The 7901-nt window shown below is 48.7% G+C and overlaps 1 long non-coding RNA gene across 1 annotated transcript; it reads right to left on the bottom strand.

Annotated features, from left to right (window-relative positions):
* Positions 1-946: 946 nt before the first annotated feature.
* LOC146435775 (uncharacterized) lies at positions 947-7612 on the bottom strand. Its single transcript, XR_014852847.1, has 5 exons — positions 7480-7612; positions 4660-4719; positions 4273-4375; positions 1370-1477; positions 947-995 (listed from the first exon to the last, which is right to left on the bottom strand). It is a non-coding gene; the product is annotated as an uncharacterized LOC146435775 (long non-coding RNA).
* Positions 7613-7901: the final 289 nt, after the last annotated feature.

Below are 7901 nucleotides of genomic sequence, written 5' to 3' on the forward strand. Positions count from 1 at the left end.
CCTCCCACTGGAGCAGCCCAGCCCAGAGCCTCTTCCATCCATCCCTGCTGCACCACCGGCATTGCTGGCTCCTGCCTGCGTGGCCAGCTCCAGGCAATCCTTCAGCAGTCCCTGGACAAGCCCAGGCCGTGGCAAACAACAGGTTTGGCAGGGCTGAGGGTGTAAATAAAAGAGCCTGACTCAGCCAGGGCTGCTGAGCGGCCGCCACCGAGAGCCTTGAAAACTGGAAAGTATTATTTCATTTATTAATAGGCATTTCTGTTACACTCCCCACCAGAGTGTGCGTGTCCCTGATGACAGAAGTGCTTACTGGTGCTAATGAGGCAGAACGGAGAGGAAAAAATGGCCCTGTGGGTCGGGGACTGGCTGGGGAGCCGGGAGATGTGAGCTCAGCTCCTGGCGCTGCCGCCGCCTCTGCCGGTGACCTTCCCTGGCTGCCTCCAGCCCTCCCTGCCAGCTGCAGCATGGGGATGCTCTGCCTTCACCTGTGGGTTTTGGGCTCCAGGATTAAGGAGGGGGAATGATTCTTATGGATTTGCCCACAAGATGTGTTTCCTGCGCCCTCGCTTCTCTTGTATTTCTGGGAGCAAAGTCTTCTCCGTCTTCCTCCTTGAACTTGGCACCTCCTTGAGCTTTGCACCGTCACAGAATGGGTTTTGCTGTGAAGGTGGGAATGCAAAATGCCAAGGGGAGACACATAAATGGGGTTTGGAGAAAGGCAGGCACTGTGCCTCAGCCATCCACCCTTTGGATGCTCCCAGCTAACACAGGTCGAGGGCTCACCCCCCAGTGTATCCCAGGGATTTGTCTTTACCTTCTGGGTATCATTTTGGTAGAAAAGACACCAAAATATCCCCTAGAAACACCCATCACCACTTCAGGGCTCCAGACCTGAACTGTGCCCAAGATGTGTCCAGAGCATGCCAAGGAACACTGACTCACTCACCTGGAAAGCTGGGAGGGAGTAATTGTTGTCTCGATGGGATCACAGATGCCTGCAGGGGATTTTGGGTGCTATTTTAAGGCCTGATCCCAAGGCAACTTTGGGCTGGGATGAGATACTCCATGTTGTGTGGAAAAGCAGTGGGCTGGGCTGTTTATCCCCCAATCCCTGCTCAGACAGGCGTAGGGATAACATTTCCTTGGAAAGGGATGCTCCAAGACACCAACTCTGCTCCACCCCAGAGCTCCAGAAGCTCTTTGCTCTCCATCCCTCTGCACCAGAGCATCCCTTGGTGGGTGCCAAGTTGGGTTGGGACAGAGAACCTGGTGTGAGGTGGGATTTTCTCTCCATGGACCAAATCCATCTGCAGCAGGCTGAGGAAGGGGTGACACCCTGCAAGTGATGTGTTCCTTTGTGCTGACCCACCTTGGCAAGCTCCAGAACCACACAAGATATGAAGGCTTATTCCATAACCACTGGAGATATCCAGAGGCCAGGCTGGCACAGGCAGGCATGAGACTCATGTATTACATGCTGGGAAAGGCAAAAAAGGAGCAGGCTGCAGTGAATTTTCACATCTTTAATTTTCTCCCCTTCCTCAGAGTGGCAATGTCTGCTCAGCACATCTTGTGAGCAGAAAGCAGCTGAAGTAGAGCAAAAATAAACTGGAGAACTGAAACAGGAGAAGAGAGCACAGCTACAGCACAGCTTTGTGTAAAACCTCATTCCTTGCTGGTAGTAAATAAAAATAGTTTGGGATTTTTTTTTTTTTCTCAGTGACTCACAGCACAGACATCGCATGGAAAGGGCGCTAGAATCAACAGCCAGGGGAAAAAAAATAGAGAAATGGAAAAATGATCATCACGGTGCATTTTTCCCATTCCCCTTTCATCTCTTACACCTGTGTTTGACTTCAGCCAGCCTTACATAAATCCTTTAAACATCTGTCTAAGTCACTTATGAAATAAGCTGGAATGGCCTCAGCCAGGCTAACAGCTCGTTCTGCTGGATGTGTGAGTGTTTAATCCCAAACAGGGCTGTGGGGTTTGCCAAGCCAGGCGGGCAGAGGGCTCTTCCCATCAAACCCTGCTCATTCAGAGTGTTCCACACTGTTTGTGCCAGGACTTGTGCAGGCACTGCCTTGTGAAAGACCCTATTTATAGCTGTGAACTCCAGGAGGAGGCAACGGGAGTCTGCCTGAGTGCAGCACCTGACCTTTGTAAAAGCACAGGCTGAACACACCTAGCTGGCTGTTTATCCTACAATCCCTGCTCAGACAGGCCTAGGGATAACATTTCCTTGGAGAGGGAACAAAGACACCCATCTTGGTCCACCCCAAAGCTCCAGAAGCTCTTTGCTCTCCATCCCCCTGCACTGGAGTGTCCCTTGGTGGGTGCCAAGTTGGGTTGGGATGGAGAACCTGGTGGGAGGTGGGATTTCCTCTCCATGGACAAAATGAGAGCCACAGGGTGGGCAAACGGGAGTCTGGGATAATCTTGGAGAGGTGAAATCCTGCCTGAGGGTGCAGTATTGGTGCCAGTGGTCACATCCTCTGAGTGGCAGGGGTGGGATGGATGTGGCCTCAGGGGAGGTCAGGGTTGTGACTGTGGTGGGGACTTTGTGCTGACACAAGGCAGGGTTGTGCTGTTGCTCTTCCACTTCTGTGTTTCAGGGGTGATTATCTCATAGAATCACAGAATCACAAAGGTTGGAAAAGACCTCCAAGATCAGAGAGTCCAACTTGTGGAATCTCCACCTTGTCACCAGCCCAGAGCACTGAGTGCCATGTCCAGTCATTCCTTGGACACCTCCAGGGGTGGTGACTCCAACAGCTCTCTGGACAGCCCATTCCAGTGCTTGACCACCCTTTTGGTGGAGAAATTCTTCCTGATGTCCAGTCTGACCCTCCCCTGGCACAACTTGATGCTGTTCCCTCTTGTCCTGTTGCTCCCCAGCAGCAGAGCCCGATCTCCCCTGGCTGCACCCAGGGAGTTGTACAGAGCCACAGGGTCCCCCTGAGCCTTCTTTTCTCCCAGCTGAGCTCCTTTCCCAGCTCCCTCAGCCCCTCCTGGTGCTCCAGACCCTTCCCCAGCTCTGTTCCCTTCCCTGGACACTCTCCAGCTCCTCAAAAGGCGTTATATGATTCTGTAATTTCTTTCTTGCAGTGAGGAGCCCAGAACTGACCCCAGGATTTGAGGTTCCTACCCAGTGCAGGGGGACAGTCACTGCCCTGGTCCTGCTGCCACACTATTCTTGATCCAGGGCAGAGGGGATTCAGACCATTCATGTGACCATATCTGAAAACCTCTTTGCAGCCACCAGTTCTGCTGCCTGAAGAAATTAATTGCATCTGCAAAGATGATTCCCTTCCATTCCACATTCCATTGAGTGAATCTCCACAGTGGAAGACAAGGAGTAACAGTTTGGGGTTGGGTTGTGGGTTTTGGGTCGTGGCTGATTTTTTTGGCTCTTTGAGTTGAGAGAACTTCTGTTCTGGCATGGAGCTTGATCTGGAACTGGTCTGGCTCCATACCAGGGTCTGAGGGTGTGACAGTCTATCCTGGGACTGATTTTATATTAAAATACATTGAAATCTGGTGCTGAGCAAGGTTAGTCCCTGGCTGGTGGGTGCTGGTGCTGCCCTGCTGGAGCCAGTGGGACCACAGGCAGTGTGGGGAGAGAGGCTCCTGGCCATGCCACATATTTTGGGACCTTGGGAAGTGCCAATCTGCTCCCCAAAATGCCCCTGCACTACAAGCACAGCCCCCCAAAAGCTCAGATCCCCCTTCAGCTGAGCAAAGAGAACGAAGAGCAGCAGCTGCCAAGTTGAGATCTCCGGCTTGTCTTGATTTACCGGTGAGTTTAGGAGGAACTGTAAGACTTTTCTTTCAGGGACAAAATATATTTCCCCCTTGACACAAGTCAGGAATCACCAAAGGGATTTGTTTAAACACATCTGATAAAAGTCTTTCTTGGGTTGTGATCAAGGCAGGTCAACTTCTGCGCTGGGTTTATCTCGGCTTGTGAATTTAAGCTGTCTGCTTGCCTCTGGGTTGGTTTCTGCTTCTGCACAAGTACCTGCTGCTCTCCAGTATTTATTGGTTGTTTGTCACGGGGGTTTTGCTGACCCCTTTGCTTTACTGTGTGTGTTCACACTAGTGACACTTCAAAAGCTGAGGATGTTCCTGTTCCCCTGAGCTGAGATGCTTTCCTGACCCACAGTCCTAACAGGAGTACCTCAAACAAGTTAACTGTTAGAAAACAGCTCTGTAGAACTGTAGGATTCTTATTCTAGAAACCAGAAATTAGGAAAAATTCAAATCACTTGCCTGATGCCAGGAAGAGAAAAGCTGCCAGCCAGGCACTGAGGGTCCACAATGGTCTGCTCTCCAAAAGATCTTCAGCAAACAAGGGAAGCTGCAGCATGAGCCACTGATGGAAGATACACAGAATGGATTGGGTTGGAAGGGACCTTAAAGATAAACTCATTCCACCCCTGCCATTGGCAGGGACATCTTCCACTGTCCCAGGTTGCTCCAAGCCCTGTCCAACCTGGCCTTGGACACTTCCAGGGATCCAGGGGCAGCCACAGCTTCTCTGGGCACCCTGTGTCAGGGCCTCCCCACCCTCACAGCCAAGAATTCCCTGCCAATATCCCACCTAACCCTGCCCCCTGGCAGTTTAAAGTCATTACCCCTCATGGTATCACTACATACCCCTGAAGCTTTGAATATTCCTCTGTGTCCTCTCCAGGACTGGGTTTTCCCAAGCTTTGCCTCTGAAACACCACAGCAGAAGGTAAGATGAGGATCAGAGGCTGCAGGCAGTGAGTTTGATTATTGATAAGATCACCCTGGGCTCAGGCTTTGCTGATCTACCAAATAAATCTTTTGTAGTTCTTTCTCAAGCTGGCAGCATCTGCTCCTTGTGTCCCTGCAGAGGAGATAATTTATATTGCCTATTTTCTCTCCAGGGGAAGACTCCACTCAGGTCTCCTGTGCTCCCAGACACGTGGGAGGGCTGGGATGTACCAAAAATGGATTCATTTACCAGACTTTTACCAGCAGGATGTTTCCCTTTGCTGATGTGTGAAACTCACCTTCCCTGGATGGGCAGAGTTGGGAAGGAATCTGACCATGATGAAAACACACAAAGCCTCAGCGTCCTGATTCCTGGCACAGAGTGAAAAATGAAAGCACTTTGGCCCAAAACTACCCAAAATCATATGAATGGAGGTGCCTACAGCTGTGCTTGTGCTTGGGGTGGGGATTAGCCTTGATATTAGGAAAATAATAAATAAATTTTTAAATATTGCAGAAGTTCAGAGATGTTTTGCGCTCAAGTCCTGGAGCAACTCAAGGTGAGTCACCACATCTTTCAGGACCTTGTCTTTGCTTGATAAAGCAGAGATAGACTTTTTTTGGCTTCTCTAAATTTTTGAGGTTTTTTTGCTGCATTTTGCACAGTGGAAAATTGGGTTATAGCTGGGAACACAGTAAATAAAAGAATGAAATAAGAAGCTCATGAGGGAAAGAAAGGGAAATGTAGCAAATGTGACTTTGGGCACTTAGAGATACTCACTGGACTGAAGATTTTCAAATTGGCATTGCTATCAAAAGCAGTAACAATAGCAAAAGCTCACATTTGTAATGAATTCTTTTATTCTTGAATTAGAATAATTAAAGGGGATGCTGGAATGTGCCATGAAATTAGACAGAACAGAAACCTGCAGTGCCACCAAGTGTAAACTGGTGCATTGAACAGGTTATTTAGCATGTCTGTGCTGTTGGGTGCATTTGGGGAAAAAAAAAAAAATCAAACCTCGAGGCAACAAATAATGGGCAAAACCCTGGTGTAGAACTAGTTTCACTGCCAAAACATCCCATCTCTATGGGGTGACACCTCAGGAAAGGCAGTCACCAACTATCTGCCACCTTCTGGGGTGCAGGAGAGGGCTGGAACATTTTGGGACAGCTTTTCAGGGACATGCACTTTAGGAACAGGGAGACAGACCTGTTTGCTATGTCAGCTGGGCCCCAGACAAGGCAGCCCTCTGGAAAAACTCTGAATGAACATCAGTGAACCTTGCTTTAGGAATAAGCTTCTCCTCGCAGCCCATTCATATCACAAAGTGAATTTTCAGCCCATCTGTTTAGGGATTAGGCACTGCTGCTGATACAAAGGGCTCTGCCAAAACCATGAGCTGAGTGCTTCGGTGTGGACAACCCTTTTCTGAATTCCACCACAATTTCCTTCTGCCCTAAAGCTCCCTCGATTGAATTACTTGGTGGTTCCAGTCCTGCAGCTCGGGAAGGTGCAGAGTGCAGTGCAGCATCAGCAGATGTGACTTTCCAAGGTGTGACAGAGACTGTGGGGACACAAAAACCATTCCTGTCCCCATCAGGTGCCAGAGGGGGTGGGACAATGATCCCACTGAGACATCAGCTGTGTCCTGCCACAGGAGAAGGGACCACAGGCTCTCTGGTTTTCAGGGAGCAAAGGGAATGGAGCATCCCCTGGGGGAGAACCAGCAGATTGCTCAGAGACACTAAATAGGTTCAGCTGGCAATGAGCTTGGCTGTCCCTGTAGGAAAAGCTTTTCCTAGGCTGGGAGGATCCTGTTTAGGGGCAAACAGTTCATAACAAAGTGGCAGTAGCTCTCACCCACGGATCCTGGGGTTTGCAGCATGAAGAGCACTTCATTCCCTGTATGCTGATCTTTTCCATCTGCTTTTTACTGCCTGCAAGGTATTCCCATGTGGAAAGCAGCTCAAGCCTGCTGTTTCCAAGCCTCTTCCAAAAATTATGTCAAGCACGAGCATTTTATCATTAAGGGCACTAATACTTTGCACATACACAAAATTTGTCTTCTGATTATCCCCAGCTTGTATTACAATGCATTTTGTAGGCACTTAGCCAAACATTTTACCTTCAGTCAGATATATGACCTGCTGTTTTGGAGGGGATGGAGGCTGGTCCAAAGCCCAGTAGACCAGGGCAAACCTTTATGCTGGTTTAGCAGAATTTGGATCAGTCCCTAAAGGCATCCCAGATGATCTGAATTATCAGAAGCGATCCCAGGCAGTTGCAAGTAGGTAGGGATCAGCTTGCCAAGGTATCTGAAGAAGCTGGATCAGGTTGTTTTCAACTCATCTGATGAGAATTAGCTCGACTTAATCAAATCACAAGGCAGTTGGAAATTCAGTCTAGACTAGATGGAATAGGGTTATGGGCTAGATGGAAAGCTAAACGTATTAGAAGAAAAACAAGCAAACAAACAGAGCAAAAAAGAAGACCCATTAACTGGAAAATGCAACTAAACAAGTTTCTGAGCAGAAACCTGGTGTGCATTTTTTCCACTTGCCTAAAGTGACACACTTTCAGCTATGCAGACTTTTTTAATGGTACTGAATGTCCTTTCAAAGGAGATCCTTTACACCTTCATTGTGTCCTTACTGACTTCACAACCTCTGCTTTGCACAGCCAGGCTCATTTCATCATGATTATTTCTTTTCAGGTTAAAATGTTCAACTTACCAAAGTCTGAAGATGGTGAGGCCAATTTTAGAAAAAGGTAAAGCTCCTATTTCTAGTAGACCGAAGTTCTCCAGGCAGCAGCTGAGTGCATGCAGAAAACCCTCCCTGTACCTTGACATGGCACGAGTTGAGCCACTTTGTCAGGTGAAAGCATTGATGAGTCTCATGCCAGCTGCAGCTTGTAAGAAGCCTCATCCAGCTAATATTTCCACTAGAAATTTAGCCCATCTGAAGGGCTGCTGATTGCCTGGATTAGTTCATCATATCCAAATCATCCTACAGCAGTATAATTTCTCTTTAATCCAAAGAACTGTGATTACTCTCATATCTCTCATCCTGCCTGCTCCAGTCTTCCTCTTTGTGTCACCAGATACCTGTTGGAAAAGGGTGGTTTGCCATGCATTCCTACCCTTTTTATAGGG

Source organism: Lichenostomus cassidix, chromosome 5 (genome assembly GCF_008360975.1).
Source record: "Lichenostomus cassidix isolate B80296 chromosome 5, HeHo_3.0, whole genome shotgun sequence".
Lineage (NCBI taxonomy): Eukaryota > Metazoa > Chordata > Aves > Passeriformes > Meliphagidae > Lichenostomus > Lichenostomus cassidix.